Below are 22,650 nucleotides of genomic sequence, written 5' to 3' on the forward strand. Positions count from 1 at the left end.
AATTTCAGCCAAATCGGATAGGAATTGCGCACTCTAGACGCTCAAGAAGTCAAGACCCCAGATAGGTTTATATGGCAGCTATATCAAAACGTGGACCAATATAACCCATTTACAATTTCGACTGACCTACACTAATAAAAAGTATTTGTGCAAAATTTCAAGCGGCTAGCTTTACTCCTTCGAAAGTTAGCGTGCTTTCGACAGACACACGGACGGACATGGCTAATTCGACTTAAAATGTCATGACGATCAAGATTATATATACTTATTGGGGTCTTAGACGAATATTTCGAAGAGTTACAAACAGAACGACGAAATAAGTACTCTCCCATCCTATGGTGGAGGGTATAAAAATGGAACAATACGTAAGAAATGGCTATGTCAGAAAATGGCTACATCAGAAATTAGGAATGATAATAAGTCTTGGTACATTCTTCTCTTAACGATGAGAAATAACAAGTAAAAGCGAGCTAAGTTCGGCCGGGCCGAATCTTATATACCCTCCACCATGGATCGCATTTGTCGAGTTCTTTTCCCGGCATCTCTTCTTAGGCAAAAAAGGATATAAGAAAAGAGTTGCTCTGCTATTAAAACGATATCAAGATATGGTCCGGTTCGGACCACAATTAAATTATATGTTGGAGACCTGTTTAAAATTTCAGCCAATTCGTATAAGAATTACGCCCATTGGGGCTCACGAAGTAAAATAGAGAGAACGATTTATATGGGATCTGTATCGGGCTATAGACCGATTCAGACCATAATAAACACGTTTGTTGATGGTCATGAGAGGATCCATCGTACAAAATTTCAGGCATATCGGATAATAATTGCGACCTCTAGGGGTCAAGAAGTCAAGATCCCGGATCGGTTTATATGGCAGCTATATTAGGTTATGAACCGATTTGAACCTTATTTGACACAGTTGTTGAAAGTAAAAATAAAATACGTCATGCAAAATTTCAGCCAAATCGAATAGGAATTGCGCCCTCTAGAAGCTCAAGAAATCAAATCCCCAGATCTGTTTATATGACAGCTATATCAGGTTATGAACCGATTTCAACCATACTTGGCACAATTGTTGGATATTATAACGAAATACTTCGTGCAAAAATTCATTCAAATCGGATAAGAATTGTGCCCTCTAGAAGCTCAAGAAGTCAAGACCTAAGATCGGTTTATATGGTAGCTATATCAGGTTATGGACCGATTTGAACCATACTTGGCACTAATGTTGGATATAATAACAAAACACGTCGTGCAAATTTTCATTTCAATCGGATAAGAATTGCGCACTCTAGAGGCTCAAGAAGTCAAGACCCAAGATCGGTTTATATGGCGGCTATATCAGGTTATGAACCGATTTGAATCATACTTGGCACAGTTGTTGGATATCATAACAAAACACGTCGTGCAAAATTTCATTCTGATCGGATAAGAATTGCGCACGCTAGAGGCTCAAGAAGTCAAGACCCAAGATCGGTTTATATGGCAGCTATATCGGGTTATGGACCGATTTGAACCATACTTGGCACAGTTGTTGGATATCATAGCAAAACACGTCATGCAAAATTTCATCCCAATCGGATAAGACTTGCGCACTCTACAGGCTCAAGAAGTCAAGACCCAAGATCAGTTTATATGGCAGCTATATCAAAACATGGACCGATATGGCCCATTTACAATACCAACCGACCTACCGACGTAATAAGAAGTATTTGTGCAAAATTTCAAGCGGCTAGCTTTACTCCTTCGGAAGTTAGCGTGCTTTCGACAGACAGACGGACGGACGGACGGACGGACGGACGGACGGACGGACAGACGGACAGACATGGCTAGATCGACATAAAATGTCACGACGATCAAGAATATATATACTTTATGGGGTCTCAGACGAATATTTCGAGTAGTTACAAACAGAATGACGAAATTAGTATACCCCCCATCTTATGGTGGAGGGTATAAAAACAAATAAGTAAAAAGGCGTTAAGTTCGGCCGGGCCGAACTTTGGATACCCACCACCTCGGGTATATATGTAAACCACCTTTCATCAAAATTCGGTGAAAATTTCATACCTTATTCTCATATACCTCATACCGATCTGAACTATATACGACACGGATGTCGAAAAGCCAAACATAAATCACTGTGTCAAATTTCAGTGAAATCGGGTTATAAATGCGCCTTTTATGGGGCCAAGACTTTAAATCGAGATACGGTCTACATGGCAGCTATATCCAAATCTGGACCGATTTGGGCCAAGTTGCATAAACATGTCGAAGAGCCTAACACTAAGCACTGTCCCAAATTTCGGCGAAATCGGACATTAAATGCCTCTTTTATGGGCCCAAAACCTTAAATCCAGAGATCGGTCTATATGGCAGCTATATTCAAATCTGGACCGATCTGGGCAAAATTGACGAAGGACGTCGAAGAGCCTAACCAAACTCACTGTGCCAAATTTCAGCGACATCGGACAATAAATGCGTCTTTTATGGCCCCAAAACCTAAAACCTAGATATTGGTCTATATGGCAGCTATATCCAAATCTGGACCGATCTGTGCGATATTGCAGAAGTATGTCAAGGGGCTTAACTTAACTTACTGTTCCAAATTTCGGGGACATCGGGCAATAAATGAGCATTTTATGGGCCCAAAACCATAAATCAAGAAATCGGTCTATATGGCAGCTATATCCAAATTTGCACCGATCTGGACCAAATTGAAGAAATATGTCAAAGGGCCTAACACAACTCACTGTCCCAAATTTCAGCAAAATCGGATAATGAATGTGGCTATTATGGGCCTTACACCATAAATCGGAGGATCGATCTATATGGCAGCTATATCCAAATCTGGACCGATCTGAGCCAAATTAACGAAGGATGTCGATGGGCCTTACACATTTCACTGTCCCGAATTTCATCAAAATCGGATAATAAATGTGGCTTTTGTGGGCCTAAGACCCTAAACCGGAGGATCGGTCTATATGGCAGCTATATCCAAATCTGAACCGATCTGGACCATATTAAGAAACATGTCAAAGGGCCTAAGACAACTCACTGTCCCAAATTTCAGCGAAATCGGACCATAAATGTGGCTTTTATGGGCCTTAGACCCTAAATCGGAGGATCAGTCTATATGGCAGCTATATCCAAATCTGGACCGATCTAAGCCAAATTGACGAAGGATGTCGAAGGGCCTAACACAACTCACTGTCCCAAATTTCAAGAAAATCGGATAATAAATTTGGCTTTTATGGGCCTAAGACCCTAAATCGGCGGATCGGTCTATATGGGGGCTATATCAAGATATAGTCCGATATAGCCCATCTTTGAACTTAACCTGCTTATGGACAAAAAAAGAATCTTTGCAAAATTTCAGCTCAATATCTCTATTTTTAAAGACTGTAGCGTGATTTCAACGGACAGACGGACGGACATGGCTAGATCGTCTTAGAATTTTACGCTGATCAAGAATATATATACTTTATAGGGTCGGAAATGGATATTTCGATGTGTTGCAAACGGAATGACAAAATGAATATGGGGGTATATTCCTTCGGTGGTTGGTATAAAAAAATGGCATAGTGTGGAATACAGCCGCTGCTGCTGACAACGTCTCTTAGAATTATGTTTTATTAAAAGGGCCCGATTTATTGAAATCTTTGGTAGGAATATTCATAAGTTTTCGGAAGAAATCCATAGCCATTTGTGGTGACATCCGTGATATGCTTCAAATTCGTGTAAGTAAGGATGAGCAGTGTTTCCACCAGTTTTTGAGGCGCGATGGTGACTCATCAAAAACAAAGATGTTTATGTAATAATGGTTTTAACATGGAGAGCGTTTCGTTGCGAAATACCCTCAGGCAGTAAAATCATTTTTGCACAACACATTTGTAGATGACTGGTTGCAGAGTGTGAACTCAGAAGAAGAAATGTTACAATTATCGCGTACAGTTCGAGACATACATCTAGATGGTGGTTTCGAAATGCGCAACTGGCTGAGCAATTCGCAAGCAGTTTTGAAGGGACTGGAAAATATTGCACAATTTAAGTAAGATATTTGAATGTCAAGGAAGCGCATTTGAAAAAGTTTTGGGCACGTGTTGGGAACCCCCAAATGATGTATTAGGTATGTATAATTGGTCATATACGCAAAAATCCTACTACAGGATGTTTGGAGATCGAGAGTCGGCTGGGACGAGCCAATACATAGTTCGGAGGATGGAAAATGGTTGCGATGGTTAAAAATTCTTCCGAAAATTGCTACGGTTCGTGTTCCAAAGTGCTACCCTATTGCAAGCAAATCTCAACGAGTAGAATTGCACATTTTCGTTAATGCCAGTGTCGATGCTTACGCGGCAGTTCCATTTCTTCGTGCAGAGTACGCAGGTGAGGCTCGTGGCATTGAAAACACAAGTGGCGCCACTGAAACCAATATCGGTTTCAAATATGGAATTAATGGCGGTCATACTCGGTTTAAGACTTTGCAAATTAATTTGAAATGAGGTATCGATCAATATCCATAGAACAGTATATTGGTCAGCAGTTCGTAGCCGTGCGAATAGGAATGATACTTGAGGACTCCGATGTGTCAGAGTGGAGGTGGGTTCCAACGTGCAAAATGTCGCGGACGACGTCACGAAATGGGCTAGCACATCCGTTCTGGAAGCTAGTAGCCGCTGGAACTAAGAAGGTACATGGCCGCAATCTGAATTTGGACATTATTTTTCCCGATCCTGCACGTTTAAGTAAATTTAAAAAACTTCGACGGTGTCAAATGGCCATAATTAAGTTTATACACATCATAATAGGTGAAGAGAAAATATCTACGGAATTTAAGCCCTTTGTCCAGAATCTAAGCATTGAGGCGGCCGAATATCTATATTTCAAGAACAAACCTACCCTGAAGATATAGAGCAAATAAGAGGTAATAAAGAGGTGTAAAAATAGTGCTGTATACAAATTAAGTCTGTTTTTTGATGAATATGGGGTATTAAGAATCAAAGGGAGAATTGATAGTGCTGTGCCTATTAGCGTCAAAAGGCCTCTTATTCTGCCACAGAAGCATGCAACAACAAACTTATTAATCGAATACTATCATCGCAAATTTTATCACCAACATAACGAAATCGTGGTAAATGAGATTCATCAAGTCTTTTGGATATTTGGTTTACGAGCAGCAATCCGTAAAAGTGCTTAGACATGCCCACACTGCAAACTTCGACGCGCTGTCCCTCATGCTCCTCTCATGGGAAGTCTACCAGCAGATAGACTTGCAGCTTTCACCAGACCTTTCTACAATACAGGCGTTGACTAATTTGGGCCAATTGACATAGCTGTCTTAAGGCGAAAGGAGAAAAGGTGAAGTGTTTTTTTCACATGCATGACAGTGAGAGCAGTACACATTGAAATTGCGCCTCTCTGTCAACTGACTCATTTCTTCTAGTTCTAAAACAATTAACTCACCACTGGGAGAGGCCCCAACACAAAATCACATTCTGATTGGTATAAGAGAATTGCCACCGTAGCGCAGAGGTTAGCATGTCCGCCTATGACGCTGAACGCCTGGGTTCGAATCCTGGCGAGACCATCAGAAAAAATTTTCAACGGTGGTTTTCCCCTCCTAATGTTGGCAACATTTGTGAGGTACTATGCCATGTAAAAATTCTCTCGAAAGAGGTGTCGCACTGCGGCACGCCGTTCGGACTCGGCTATAAAAAGGAGGCCCCTTATCATTGAGCTTAAAACTTGAATCGGACTGCACTCATTGATATGTGAGAAGTTTGCCCCTGTTCCTTAGTGGAATGTTCATGTGCAAAATTTGCGTTTTTGAATTGTCAACTCCTCTTAATAGTGGACCAGATCTCTCATTTGATGTCATATATGATATCAAATGAATTCTGGAAAAAGTGGGTGTGGGAATATTTATCATGTTTGACAAGGCGTACGAAGTGGTATGATAATTCGCCTTAGCAAATAAACACAGGAGATGTTGGCATAATAGTGGATATTGAGGCAAAAAGAAATGAGTGATTGAGAGCAATCGTTGTCGATGTGCATCGAGGTAAAGACAACATGGTACGCAGCGTTGTCGTAAAACCCACAAATGGTTTGTCAACCCGCCCTGTTATTAAGTAGGCAAAGTTGAATATACGACAGTAAACATCTATTATGCATACAACGTACATTACATAATTTGGCAAAATCCATGGTGCTGGTTGCCCAAGATTCGGCTCGGCCGAACTTAGCACGCTTTTACTTGTTTTTTATACCCTCCACCATAAGATGGGGGGTATACTAATTTCGTCATTCTGATTGTAACTACTCGAAATATTCGTCTGAGACCCCATAAATTATATATATTCTTGATCGTCGTGACATTTTATGTCGATCTAGCCATGTCCGTCCGTCTGTCCGTCCGTCCGTCCGTCTGTCTGTCGAAAGCACGCTAACTTCCGAAGGAGTAAAGCTAGCCGCTTGAAATTTTGCACAAATACTTCTTATTACGTCGGTAGGTCGGTTGGTATTGTAAATGGGCCATATCGGTCCATGTTTTGATATAGCTGCCATATAAACCGATCTTGGGTCTTGACTTCTTGAGCATCTAGAGTGCGCAATTTTTATCCGATTGGGATGAAATTTTGCACGACGTGTTTTGTTATGATGTCCAACAACTGTGCCAAGTATGGTTCAAATCGGTCCATAACTTGATATAGCTGCCATATAAACCGATCTGGAGTCTTGATTTCTTGAGCCTCTAGAGTGCGCAATTCTTATCCGATTGGAATGAAATTTTGCACGACGTGTTTTGTATAATATCCAACAACTGTGCCAGGTATGGTTCAAATCGGCCCATAACCTTATATAGCTGTCATATAAACCGATGTTGGGTCTTGACTTCTTGAGCCTCTAGAGGGCGCAATTCTTATCCAATTTGAATGAATTTTGGCACTACGTGTTTTGTTATGATATCCAACAACTGTGCCAAATATGGTTCAAATCGGTCTATAACCTGATATAGCTGTCATATAAACAGATCTGGGGACTTGACTTCTTGAGCTTCTAGAGGGCGCAATTCCTATCCGATTTGGCTTAAATTTCGCAAGACGTTTTGTATTGTTGCTTTCAACAACTATGTCAAATAAAGTACAAGTCGGTTCATAACCTGATTTAGCTGCCATATAAACCGATCTGGGATCTTGACTTCTTGAGCCTCTAGAGTTCGCAATTATTATCCGATTTGCCTGAAATTTTGTACGACGTATTCTCTCATGACCATTAACATACGTGTTTATTATGGTCTGAATCGGTCTATAGCCCGATACAGCTCCCATATAAATCGATCACTCTATTTTACCTCTTGAGCCCACAATTCTTATTCGAATTGGCTGACATTTTATACAGGTCTCCAACATAAATATAATTTAATTGTAGTCCAAACCGGACCATATCTTAATATCGCTCTAATAGCAGAGCAAATCTTTTCTTATATCCTTTTTTTTGCCTAAGAGAGATGCCGGGAAAAGAACTCGACAAATGGTGGAGGGTATATGAGATTCGGCCCGGCCGAACTTAGCACGCTTTTACTTGTTTTTATTTAGTCAATAAAAAACTATTTATTATAAAAAATTGTCGTTTCAAAAAGAATTTTGAGAGGGCTCAAGCATGTGCAAAATTTTGTCTTAAGAAAACATTTCAATGAAGTTTAGAATAAATTTTATTGAAATTTTGTTTTTAAAAAATCATCTCGAGATGGATCGCGCCAAATTTTATCTTTAAAGGATTTTTCAATAATAAGTTTCTTTGGAGAAATTTTAATTGAAACCAGTAAGGAAAGACAAAAGTCGAGTGGTGCCCTACAAATACCCTATGAGTACAAAGTGGGAGCTATATCTAATTCTGTTGGTAAGTTTGGTCAATAAATGCGCTTGTAGTGGCTTTAGAAGTAAAAATCGGGCGATAAACATATGTGACAGCTTTAACTAAATCTGAACCGATTTCTTTGAAATTCACTTGTAACATAAGAAAATCTTTCCTCAAAAATTTCGAAATAATCGGTTAACAGATGACCCCATTATTGCAATATTTTTCAAAATCGTACGAACATATATAAGGGATCTATACCTTAATCTGACCCGATTTCCAAACCTTCCAAAACCAAACTTCTGAGATACTGTACTTGTCGGCGAGGAAAGCGTTATACAAAATTTTGGGAAAATTGGTAAATAAATGCGCTTGCAGTGGCTCTAGGAGTGAAAATCGTGCGATATATATTTGTTAGAGCTATATCTACTTGAACCGATTTCTTTGAAATTCACCAGTTATGTCGAGAGTCAAGACAAAATCCTTTCTGCTAAAAATTTCGATAGAATCAGTTAACAAACTACCACATTATTGCAATATTAGTCCGAATCGGACGAACATACATATTGGAGCTATATCTAAATCTGAACCGATTTTTCCAAATTCGATAGGCTTCGTCGTCTTTAAGTCGATTGGACGAAAATTGTGACCTGAACTTGGTATACAAATTAACATGGACAGACAGGCGGACAATAGCTAAATCGAATCAGAAAGTGAATCTGACTCGATCGGTATATTTATTAATGAGGTTATCTCTCTTCCTTGTGGGTGTTGCAGACAAATGCATACAGTGGTGGTATAGGGTATACAAATGTTATTTAAATTTTTGTCTGTCAAAAAATATGGAGCCTATATCGAGATATAATCTGATGTAGCCCATCTTCGAATTTAACCTGCCTAAGGACAAAAAATAATCTATGCAAAGTTTTAGCTTAATATCTCTGTTTTAAAGACTGTAGTGTGATTTCAACCGGCAGACGAACGGATATGGCTAGATCGTCTTAGATTTTTACGACGATCAAGAATATATATACTTTATGAGGTCGGAAATGGATATTTCGAAGTGTTGTAAACGGAATGACCACCTTCGGTGGTGGCTAAAAATATGAATTTGTTTGTGAGTTCCAAACGACTGAACCGATTTTCTTAAAATTTTCACAGATGGTGCATTATGGACCCGTGGTGAATCTGAATTTTTATATCTGAAGAGATGGGTGGACCTTCCCCTTTACCCTGATTTTAAAAAACAGCAGATCTCGGAATGGGTAGGGCAATTTAAGCGAAAATTTGTTTGCACCTTTACAGTAACCTAAACCATAAATTTGGTATAAAAATCTAGGGTGGATTGCCCAGCAGGGCCGCCCAACCCCAAAACACGCCAAACGGATTTATAGACCAATTACTACAACATGTGTATTAAGGTATTTAAGAGTAGAAAACAGACTTCTTGAGCCCTTACAAGTCGCAATTTTTGTCCGTTTTGGCTGAAATTGTGCATGTTATGTACTCTTATGACTTCTTACAACTGTGAGATGTACAGTCCAAATCACTATATAACCTCATATAGCTCCCATATAAACCGATCTCCCGATTTGGCATCTTGAGCCTTTACAAGCCGCAATTTTTGCCCGATTTAGTTGAAATTTTGCATGCGATGTTCTGTTATGACTTTCAACCACTCTGCCTAGTACAGTCCAAATCGGTCAAGAACCTGATATAGATCCCATATAAACCGATCTCCCGATTTGACTTCATGAGCCCCTGGAAGCCACAATATTGGTCCGATTTGGCTAAAATTTTTCACGTAGTGTTCTGCTATGACTTCAAACAATTGTGTTAAGTACGGTTAAAAACGGTCTATAGCCTGATATAGCTGCCATATAAACTTTGTTGTCCTGACTAACTATATGTCATAAACTACTTACGATATATAATTATTTTAAGACTAAAATGGATTGGTTTCAATTTCCATTTATTAGGTTTACATTTTATAAACATACTGATGGTGACATTTTAGCTCAAAAACTTTGTGCCGCTTAAACACAACCCGTATGTTAAGAGAGACCTGTCATTACTGATGAAGCCAACATATTAATTAAAACATCCACCATAGAACTGAACGAATTTGTGGACATTTTTGACAACATCCATAAAGGTAGTTAACCAAAGTTCTGCGAGGCCTTACATAATGGGAGTTTTACTTGTTGGATATACAACATTACCATCTCTATGAACAGCATCAGTCGTCACTTCCGAATAAAACACATTTGTTTTCATGTTTCCGTGGATCACATTGTGATAAAACACCATTTCCAATTTGACTTATTAATTTTTGCTATTTTAATTAAAAGAGGAATTAGTTAATCATTTTTTAAGTCTTTTCTCGTCTTATAGTTTTAACTTTTTGGTTGTTTTGTTTCGGCCAAATCGGACAAAACTTGTGGCTTCAGGGGCTGAAGAGGTGAAATCGTGAGATCGGTTTATATGGGAGCTATATCTAAATCTGAACCGATATGGCCCATTTGCAACCCCCTACAACCTACATCAATATTAAGTATCTGTGCAAAGCTTCAAGCGGCTAGCTCTACGCGTTCGACCGCTATCGTGATTTCGACAGACGGTAGGACGGACATGGCTAGATCGACTTTGAATGTCGAGACGATTAAGAATATATACTTTAGGGGGTCCTTATTTCGAGATGTTTATAGGGAATGACTAGGTTAGTATACCCCCATCCTATGGTGGAGGGTTTAAACACAAATGTCGTTAATTTCATTCAGTAGAACATTTTGTCAATACTTATGGTAAATTTTTAATAAAATAGTTATCCTATCATTGAAATTTGTGTAGTGTTTCCAAAAGTTATAGCGAAAATGTGTGTTTTAAACGGTGAAAAATGAATAAACTACCAGCTTTTAAGAAAAAATTTCATTGAAATTTTGTGTTTAGAGTAAATTGCATATAAATATTTCCTTTGGAAAAAATTTCATTGAAATTTGTTCTTCATAGAAAATTTCATTAAAATGTTGACTTTAAAAAATAATGTAGAGGTAGCCAAAGCATAGGCCAAATTTTGCCGTTGGACAAATTTTCACTGAGACATTGTCTCTAAAAAAATTTGGAGAAATAATTTTATTGACATTTTCTCTTTAGAGAAAATTTAATTTCATTCTGCGTTTAGAGAAAATTTTATTAAAATTAAATTGTCACTAAAAATTTGTCTTTAAAGAAAAATTCATTAAAACTTTGTCATTAGAAAAAAATATTTAGTGCGGCCCGGGCCAGAGAAAAAAAATTTCATTTTGAAAAAATTTTTTGAATTTGTATACACAAAATATATATTTTTTTTTGTTTTAAAAAATTTAAATTCTTTGTTATTCGAGCGAAAAATTAATTGAAATTATGTCTCTCGAAATTTTTGTCATAAACCAAATTTTAGTTTTGTCTTTATAAAAATATGTAAAAAAAACTTCAAAAATTCCTTTAGCAAAAATTTCATTAAAGATTTGTCTTTAGAAAAAAAAGCAGTAAGGAAAAGCAAAAGTCTGGCACCGCCCATAATACCCCACTCCTTCACTATAGGTACAATGTTGGAGCTATATTTAATTGTGAACTAATTTTGATAGACCTCGACGAATGTTTTCAGATGAAGAAATGCGGCTTTTATGGGCTTTAGACTTTAAACCGGTATAAACGATAAATTGCCGCATTTCTTAACCAATTTCGGCGAAATGAGAAACTGTGAGCTGTGCACCCGACTCAAATATGGTTCAGATCAGACCATAATTAAATCTTGCTGTCATATAGACCGATCTGCCAATTTAGGGTCTTAACCCCATAAAAACCACCATTATTATCCGATATCGCTGAATGTTTGCTAAAACAACAGTTTTTGTCTGCTGAAAATGGGAAAACAAACATTAATGCTGTTTTAGCAAATAAAGGGCTGCGGCATTAGTTCCTGCCATTTTAACTACCAAAATCTGCTGTTTTGAGTACACAAGTCTGCTGAAAAAAGGTTGAATGCTACTTTTTATGGTTGCCTGTTACTTGTTATACCCTTCACCATAGGATGGGGGTAAACTGATTTCGTCATTCTGTTTGTAACTCCTCGTAATATTCCTCTAAGACTCCATAAAGAATATATATTCCTGATCGCCATGACATTTCAATTCGACTTAGTCATGTCCGTCGTCTGTCTGTCCGTCCGTCTGTCTGTCGAAAGCACGCTAACTTTCGAAGGAGTAAAACTAGCAGCTTGAAATTTTGCAAAATTACTTCTTATAAGTGTAGGTCGAGGAGCCATATCGGGTCATGTTCTGATATAGCTGCTATATAAACCGATATTGGATCTTGACTTCTTGAGCCACTAGAGGACGCAATTCTTATCCGATTTGGCTAAAATTTTGCATGAAGTGTTTCGCTATGACTTCCAACAACTGTCTTAAAATTTGTCCATAACCTGATAAAGTTGCCATATAAACCGATTCTTAATCGTGATTTTTGAGACACAAGTGGGCGAATGTCTTATCCGATTTTGATAGAATTTTGCATGACGTATTTTGTTATGACTTCCAACAACTGTGCCAAATAAGGTACAAATCGGTCTATAACTGCTATATAAACCTTTCTGGGATCTTGACTTCTTGAGCCTCTAGAGGGCGCAATTATTATCCGATTTGGCTGAAATTTTGTACAACGGCTTCTCCCATGACGTTCAACGTACGTGTAAAACATGATCTGAAGCGGTCTATAGCCTGCTACAGCTCCCATATAAACCGATCATCCGATTTTGCTTCTTGAGCCCCTACTAGTTGCAAATCTTATCCGAATTGTCTGGTACGCAATGACTTCTACAATATTTAGCATTCAATTCATCTATGGTCCGAATAGGACTATAACTAGATATAGCTCCAAAAGCATAACAGTTCTTATTCATTATTCTTTGTTTGCCAAAAAAGAGATACCGCGCAAAAAACTCGACAAATACTATCCATGGTGGAGGGTATATAAGATTCGGCCCGGCTGAACTTAGCACGCTCTTACTTGTTTTACATTATATATAAAATATAACCTTTCACCATAGGATGGGGGTGTATTAATTTCGTCATTCTGTTTGTAACTCCTCAAAATATTCGTCTCAGACCCCATAAGGTATATATATTCCTGATCGCCATGACATTTCATATCAATCTAGCCATGTCCGTCCGTCTGTCTCACGAAAGCACCCAAACTCTCGAAGGAGTAAAACTAGGCGCTTGAATCTGAATTTTTATATCTGAAGAGATGGGTGGACCTTCCCCTTTACCCTGATTTTAAAAAACAGCAGATCTCGGAATGGGTAGGGCAATTTAAGCGAAAATTTGTTTGCACCTTTACAGTAACCTAAACCATAAATTTGGTATAAAAATCTAGGGTGGATTGCCCAGCAGGGCCGCCCAACCCCAAAACACGCCAAACGGATTTATAGACCAATTACTACAACATGTGTATTAAGGTATTTAAGAGTAGAAAACAGACTTCTTGAGCCCTTACAAGTCGCAATTTTTGTCCGTTTTGGCTGAAATTGTGCATGTTATGTACTCTTATGACTTCTTACAACTGTGAGATGTACAGTCCAAATCACTATATAACCTCATATAGCTCCCATATAAACCGATCTCCCGATTTGGCATCTTGAGCCTTTACAAGCCGCAATTTTTGCCCGATTTAGTTGAAATTTTGCATGCGATGTTCTGTTATGACTTTCAACCACTCTGCCTAGTACAGTCCAAATCGGTCAAGAACCTGATATAGATCCCATATAAACCGATCTCCCGATTTGACTTCATGAGCCCCTGGAAGCCACAATATTGGTCCGATTTGGCTAAAATTTTTCACGTAGTGTTCTGCTATGACTTCAAACAATTGTGTTAAGTACGGTTAAAAACGGTCTATAGCCTGATATAGCTGCCATATAAACTTTGTTGTCCTGACTAACTATATGTCATAAACTACTTACGATATATAATTATTTTAAGACTAAAATGGATTGGTTTCAATTTCCATTTATTAGGTTTACATTTTATAAACATACTGATGGTGACATTTTAGCTCAAAAACTTTGTGCCGCTTAAACACAACCCGTATGTTAAGAGAGACCTGTCATTACTGATGAAGCCAACATATTAATTAAAACATCCACCATAGAACTGAACGAATTTGTGGACATTTTTGACAACATCCATAAAGGTAGTTAACCAAAGTTCTGCGAGGCCTTACATAATGGGAGTTTTACTTGTTGGATATACAACATTACCATCTCTATGAACAGCATCAGTCGTCACTTCCGAATAAAACACATTTGTTTTCATGTTTCCGTGGATCACATTGTGATAAAACACCATTTCCAATTTGACTTATTAATTTTTGCTATTTTAATTAAAAGAGGAATTAGTTAATCATTTTTTAAGTCTTTTCTCGTCTTATAGTTTTAACTTTTTGGTTGTTTTGTTTCGGCCAAATCGGACAAAACTTGTGGCTTCAGGGGCTGAAGAGGTGAAATCGTGAGATCGGTTTATATGGGAGCTATATCTAAATCTGAACCGATATGGCCCATTTGCAACCCCCTACAACCTACATCAATATTAAGTATCTGTGCAAAGCTTCAAGCGGCTAGCTCTACGCGTTCGACCGCTATCGTGATTTCGACAGACGGTAGGACGGACATGGCTAGATCGACTTTGAATGTCGAGACGATTAAGAATATATACTTTAGGGGGTCCTTATTTCGAGATGTTTATAGGGAATGACTAGGTTAGTATACCCCCATCCTATGGTGGAGGGTTTAAACACAAATGTCGTTAATTTCATTCAGTAGAACATTTTGTCAATACTTATGGTAAATTTTTAATAAAATAGTTATCCTATCATTGAAATTTGTGTAGTGTTTCCAAAAGTTATAGCGAAAATGTGTGTTTTAAACGGTGAAAAATGAATAAACTACCAGCTTTTAAGAAAAAATTTCATTGAAATTTTGTGTTTAGAGTAAATTGCATATAAATATTTCCTTTGGAAAAAATTTCATTGAAATTTGTTCTTCATAGAAAATTTCATTAAAATGTTGACTTTAAAAAATAATGTAGAGGTAGCCAAAGCATAGGCCAAATTTTGCCGTTGGACAAATTTTCACTGAGACATTGTCTCTAAAAAAATTTGGAGAAATAATTTTATTGACATTTTCTCTTTAGAGAAAATTTAATTTCATTCTGCGTTTAGAGAAAATTTTATTAAAATTAAATTGTCACTAAAAATTTGTCTTTAAAGAAAAATTCATTAAAACTTTGTCATTAGAAAAAAATATTTAGTGCGGCCCGGGCCAGAGAAAAAAAATTTCATTTTGAAAAAATTTTTTGAATTTGTATACACAAAATATATATTTTTTTTTTGTTTTAAAAAATTTAAATTCTTTGTTATTCGAGCGAAAAATTAATTGAAATTATGTCTCTCGAAATTTTTGTCATAAACCAAATTTTAGTTTTGTCTTTATAAAAATATGTAAAAAAAACTTCAAAAATTCCTTTAGCAAAAATTTCATTAAAGATTTGTCTTTAGAAAAAAAAGCAGTAAGGAAAAGCAAAAGTCTGGCACCGCCCATAATACCCCACTCCTTCACTATAGGTACAATGTTGGAGCTATATTTAATTGTGAACTAATTTTGATAGACCTCGACGAATGTTTTCAGATGAAGAAATGCGGCTTTTATGGGCTTTAGACTTTAAACCGGTATAAACGATAAATTGCCGCATTTCTTAACCAATTTCGGCGAAATGAGACACTGTGAGCTGTGCACCCGACTCAAATATGGTTCAGATCAGACCATAATTAAATCTTGCTGTCATATAGACCGATCTGCCAATTTAGGGTCTTAACCCCATAAAAACCACCATTATTATCCGATATCGCTGAATGTTTGCTAAAACAACAGTTTTTGTCTGCTGAAAATGGGAAAACAAACATTAATGCTGTTTTAGCAAATAAAGGGCTGCGGCATTAGTTCCTGCCATTTTAACTACCAAAATCTGCTGTTTTGAGTACACAAGTCTGCTGAAAAAAGGTTGAATGCTACTTTTTATGGTTGCCTGTTACTTGTTATACCCTTCACCATAGGATGGGGGTAAACTGATTTCGTCATTCTGTTTGTAACTCCTCGTAATATTCCTCTAAGACTCCATAAAGAATATATATTCCTGATCGCCATGACATTTCAATTCGACTTAGTCATGTCCGTCGTCTGTCTGTCCGTCCGTCTGTCTGTCGAAAGCACGCTAACTTTCGAAGGAGTAAAACTAGCAGCTTGAAATTTTGCAAAATTACTTCTTATAAGTGTAGGTCGAGGAGCCATATCGGGTCATGTTCTGATATAGCTGCTATATAAACCGATATTGGATCTTGACTTCTTGAGCCACTAGAGGACGCAATTCTTATCCGATTTGGCTAAAATTTTGCATGAAGTGTTTCGCTATGACTTCCAACAACTGTCTTAAAATTTGTCCATAACCTGATAAAGTTGCCATATAAACCGATTCTTAATCGTGATTTTTGAGACACAAGTGGGCGAATGTCTTATCCGATTTTGATAGAATTTTGCATGACGTATTTTGTTATGACTTCCAACAACTGTGCCAAATAAGGTACAAATAAGGTACAAATCGGTCTATAACTGCTATATAAACCTTTCTGGGATCTTGACTTCTTGAGCCTCTAGAGGGCGCAATTATTATCCGATTTGGCTGAAATTTTGTACAACGGCTTCTCCCATGACGTTCAACGTACGTGTAAAACATGATCTGAAGCGGTCTATAGCCTGCTACAGCTCCCATATAAACCGATCATCCGATTTTGCTTCTTGAGCCCCTACTAGTTGCAAATCTTATCCGAATTGTCTGGTACGCAATGACTTCTACAATATTTAGCATTCAATTCATCTATGGTCCGAATAGGACTATAACTAGATATAGCTCCAAAAGCATAACAGTTCTTATTCATTATTCTTTGTTTGCCAAAAAAGAGATACCGCGCAAAAAACTCGACAAATACTATCCATGGTGGAGGGTATATAAGATTCGGCCCGGCTGAACTTAGCACGCTCTTACTTGTTTTACATTATATATAAAATATAACCTTTCACCATAGGATGGGGGTGTATTAATTTCGTCATTCTGTTTGTAACTCCTCAAAATATTCGTCTCAGACCCCATAAGGTATATATATTCCTGATCGCCATGACATTTCATATCAATCTAGCCATGTCCGTCCGTCTGTCTCACGAAAGCACCCAAACTCTCGAAGGAGTAAAACTAGGCGCTTGAAGTTTTCCTCAAATACTTTTCATTAGTTTGGGTCGGTTGGAATTGAAAATGGGCCAAATCGGTCCATAACCTGATATAGCTGTCATATAAACCGATCTGTGGTCGTGACTTCTTGAGCCTCTAGAGGGCGTAATTTCTATCCGATTTGGCTAAATTTTGCAGGACTTGTTTCGTGCCAACTTCCAACAACTGCGCCAAGTATGGTTTAAATCGGTCCATAACCTGATACAGCTGCTATATAAACCGATCTTGAATATTGATTTCTTGAGCCACTAGATTATGCAATTTTTATCCGATTTGGCTGAAATCTTGCGCCAGGTGTTTTGTTATGATTTTCAACAACTGTGCCAAGTATAGGTGAAATCGGTGGTCTTGACTTCTTAAACCTTTAGAGGTCGCAAATCCTTTCCGATTTCGCTGAAATTTAGCATGACGTGAGTTATCCATTATTTTACATGCCAAAAATAATGACATGTACGTACCAGTTTTTGCTGGATACAGCTCCCATATAAACCGATCTCCCGATTTGATTTCTTGAGCCCTTACAACCCGTCCACTTTAGCTACAATTTTGCATATATTGTTTTTGTGACTTCCAATAACTTTGCCAAGTACGGTCCAAATCGGTCTATAACCAGATATAGCTCCCATATAAACCGATCTCGCGATTTGACTTCTTGAGCCCTTACAAGCCACAACTTTTGTCCGATTTGGCTGAAATTTTGCATGCGGTGTTCTGTTACGACTTTCAATAGCTGCGCCAACTACGTTCCAAATCTGTCTGAAACATGATATAGCTCCCATATAAACCGGTCTCTCGATTATCCTTGTTCGGTTCCTGGAAACTTTAATTTTGCTAGTTTGACAGAAGTTTAGTATGTAGAATACAATTATGTCCTTCAACTAAATTTAGTTAGTATAAATTTGTAGCATAAACCAAGAATCGGCCCGGAAGAACTTAACACGCTTTTACTTGTTATCACTTCGCGTAGTACACAGATGCAGTTGGTCTACTAAGATCTTCAATACCACCATTCATGCCTCTCCAAAATTCAGTAGTAGCCTCGCCTTTTCTGAATCGGTTGAGGTTTGGACTCGGGTAGGAGCAGTTGGGAAAAAATATGGGCTCGAGCTCTGTTGCTCAGCTGTTCCCTAAAACACGTGCGAGGTCGACCGATGGTTGAGCTGATTTTAGATTATGCATGTTACTGCGTTGGGTTGCGCTCTTTATTATTCTGCGAACGGGACCATAAACCACGTCATTCAGTTGTATCTGGAGATTTTTTAGATGATATTAAACTCTGTTGCCGAGATGGTATAGTAGAATCTAGCTTGTGCATGGTATGGGGGTTTAGCTAGCCATTTATGGGTGTGTGCCGTACATAGAAAGTTGAAACAAAAACCTTTTTCGCGTATGACGTCTCCGCGTTTTGATACTGTCATTCTTGGGAAAGATGGACAGTTTTTAAGAAATGCCTATCCTTATAGATGCGACATTTTGGGATTGCATTGGTAGAAGAGCTGAAAATGTATGGATTATTGGTTATGTGAACAGATTTTGTTGATGCTAATAACTAGTACCAAAGTGGTATATACTATTTATAAAGGGGCGTGTTTAGATTCCGTTCTGTTTGCGTATCTCAGCAGCACGGTCGTTTGAATCCTGGCCAGTGAAAACTTTTACTATCCACTTCAGACACCATTCAGTGGGGGAGGTAGTCATCTTTGGCAATGACAAAATCGTACTTGGCCAAGTTCTGTTGAGCGGATTTCCACTTATACCTTCGTTGCAGTTGGCACACATACTCAATCCCCTTCTCCTAGAAAACAGTCGCTGCCAGCGGTTCATCTATGAAAGGTAATCCGTATACTCCATAGGAATTTCCATTAAAGGAGCACCTCTGAGTAAGTGGCCAGGATTCAAAGGACTCAAGTCATCCGGATTCTCTCTGATCGGAGAAAGAGTTCTTGAATTGAAAACACTCGAGATTCATACCAACAGGATTAAAAACTCTTCAAATGTGAAATAAAGGTTGGAGGCAATTTCCTCAAATTCCTCATCCTCCCACAGACCACCTATGTGTGGAGCGTAAGGCGGAATGAATTGCCACGAGAAGTTATGCATCCCATTATTTTCGGCAACAGACCTCTCAGCCACCTTTAAAAAATGCCTGTACTGAGCCATAAGCGAACAGATTGCCCCTACAAAGATAGTCCCGTTGCCAGTTAATATGTTATTCGGAAACCCACGTCGTTCGACAAAACGATTAAGAGTGGACAAAACGATTAAGAGTGGACCAAAACGCCTCAGAAGACTAATCGGAACAGGTCTCCAGATGACAAACAAACAAAATTTGTAGCATATCCCTCTTGCATTCCGCAGTTTTTTTCAATTCGTAAAGACCCGCAAAGTCTAGTTTGCAAAATCTTGAGTTCTTTGGAAGCATTAAAGGAAAACTTTCGTTATAACTCATATTAGAATTGGCCGAGCGGCCGTTACCCCTGAGCAATTTGTTCTCATCGAGGCAAGGATTAAGCGTTAGAAGCCTGCTTTTAGAAGGTTGACCATGGGCTGAATTACCGCATAGACGAAAGAGTAAAATCGATCGAAATCTCTCTATTGTGAATTGTGTATCTTTTTATTGAACGGATATTTTTGAAATTTAAGATCGCAAATGTTTAAATTGATTACTCTTATATATAAAATTCAATTTGTGTTTCTTTGTAGGCTTGTTTGTTTGTGTGTTCCCTATAGACTCAGAAACGGCTGAACCGATTTTCTTGAAATTTTCACAGGTGGTGCATTATGATCCCTTGGAGAAAATAGGGTACTAAATTTTTTTAAATCTGAAGCGGAAGCGGAATCAATATTCGGAAAAAGTGTCTATGGGGCCACCCCACCCCCCACAACAACTCGCAAATACGAAGTGGTTGCTGACTATTGCAATATGAGGCTCAAATAAGAGGGTTTTTAGAGTAGAACACGAATCCGATATATATTTTCAAGGCCAACTCACTGAGTGGCCACACATCCTCCAAAGCACCCAACACGCTCGTCATGTGTGCCGACTATGGAAACTATGGGGCACAAATTAAAGGTATTTTGGAGTAGACCACGTATCTGATATTAACATTAGGGACCAACTGTCTAGGGGACGTCCCACCATCATAACAACCCCCAAATAGAACGTATTTGCTCACCAAGACAATTTGGGTCTTAAAGAAAGTGGAACTAAATATTTATAGTTTTTCGGGCCAGTACCCCAAACCGGATATATTTGCTGACTTTTGCAATAAGCAGTTTAAATGAAATTAGAAAACAAATTTGATATCCAATTTTGCGGCCAATGGCAATATGGGGTTAAAATAAATGATATATAGATATATTAGAATAGAGCACGTTGTTGATATATTTTCTGGGCTTAGTGTTTGGGGGACCACCCCAATCCCCAAAACACCCCTAAATCGGGCATATTTACTAACATATCAATGTGAAGATTAAATGAAAGGTATTGGAGGGTAGAGCAAGAATTAATACCCACTTTCGGGACCAATTTTCTGCGGGTTTACCCCTTTCCCTAAATACCCCACAAACAGCAATTTTTTACTGACCACCGCAATATGAGGCTCAAATAAAGGTATTTGGGAGTAGAATACGAATTTCTTATCCAAATGTATGCATCACCCCTTCCCCAAAACACCCCCCAAGGGGTAAACATTTTTCCACCATGCCAATATGTGGCTCTAATGATAGGTTTTGGAGATTAGAAAACTAATTTGATAAGCTATTTTGGGGCCATGTGTTTGGGGGACGCCTGACCGTGTAAACTCCCATTAACCAATGGCAATATGGGGTTTAAATAAATGGTATTTGAAAGAAGAGCACGATGCTGTTATTTTTTCAGGGCCAAGTATCTGGGCCTCACCCCCAAAAACACTCCTAAATCCAATATAATGAGAACATCGGATGAAATAATGTATTTAAGAATGGAGTACACCTTGCATCCAAACTTAAAATTCGTTGACCAACAAAGATCATATGGGATTCAGATAAAGGCACTTATATTAGTAAACTGTTAGTCAAGCGATATACTATTTTCGTAGCATGGTATTTCACTAAAATCTCTTTTATTGTCGAAAATAAATATTCCAAGGAAAATTTGTTCCATATAAAGAAAATGAAGACGCGGCGAAACGGGCCCGGGTCAGCTAGTTATTCATAAAAACTTGGACATAAAAATTTATATGCAAATAGTATAAATACGAGATGAAATTTCATTCCATACGAAATCGCACTTGATTACGTCTGCGGTAATTTGGCCCCAGACTCATGTGCTTGGTGTACAGCGGGAAAATGTGAAATTTGATATCGTTGATTTTTCGACAATTTCTAACGAATTTTAATACGAAACCAAGAACACGAAGTGCTCGGTCAAAAAAGAAACCCGATCTAAAATATCCTCCAGTTGAATCTGTGTCTGACAGACTGTGATTTTCTTCTCTAGTGCTGGTTCCTTGTAGGTGGTTTCTTTCGGCCCATGTCACCATGGAGAATTTGCTTCGAGTTCCCTAGTTGTACATCCCCTGGTTCCAATGTCAGCCGGATTTTCATTGGTTGGAATATGCCTCCAAATCGCATTCCCCACGTTGTCTAAAATCTCCAAAACTTTGCTTGACACAAAAGTCTGCAGTCAGTGAAATGGCGGCTTCTGCAACCAGCCTAATATTATTGTGGAATCCGACCACAGATGAATATCAGAAACAGTCAAGGACATATTGCGCCAAACAGACTACTATAATTTCGAGAGTAAGGCTGCGCCGCGTAACCATAGTTTTGGCAAGCTTACAGTTTTCAATGGCGCAACCTTCATGGATTCATTACAAAATCCATGGATTTATAACCTCCAATCGAGCGAGTAGTGAATCTAACGAGGGATTGATTCTCAGGTTCTAGAGCCAGGACAATAATGGGTGCTAACTAGCTCGCTGTTTCGCCACATTGGATAGAATCTTGCGCTTGGTAATAGGAGTGGAAGGAACAGTTATATTTGATACTTTGTAGAAAAATTGATGTCATAGCATTCCAACGAATGCCTAATGTTTTTGTTTCCTCGGGGGCAAATGTTGCAATACTTTCGGATGATGCGCAGCATTATTTTTTTTTTTTCAAAGGAAATCCAGAAGTAGCCAAAAAATCTATCAGTTACAAGATGTATGATATAGCTTTAGTTATCGTGTGTCCAGCAGAATGGGTGTCATCTACGTAAATTTGGCTTCGCCAAATAGAACAAGTAAAAGCGTGCTATGTTCGGCCGGTCCGAATCTTGGACTCTGCTAAAATATGGGAGATACATCTAGTTATAGACCGAATTAGACCGTACTTGGCGCAGTTGTTGAGAGTCATAATAGAACACTATGTGCAAAATTTCGGC

This window comes from Stomoxys calcitrans, chromosome 1 (assembly GCF_963082655.1).
Source record: "Stomoxys calcitrans chromosome 1, idStoCalc2.1, whole genome shotgun sequence".
NCBI lineage: Eukaryota > Metazoa > Arthropoda > Insecta > Diptera > Muscidae > Stomoxys > Stomoxys calcitrans.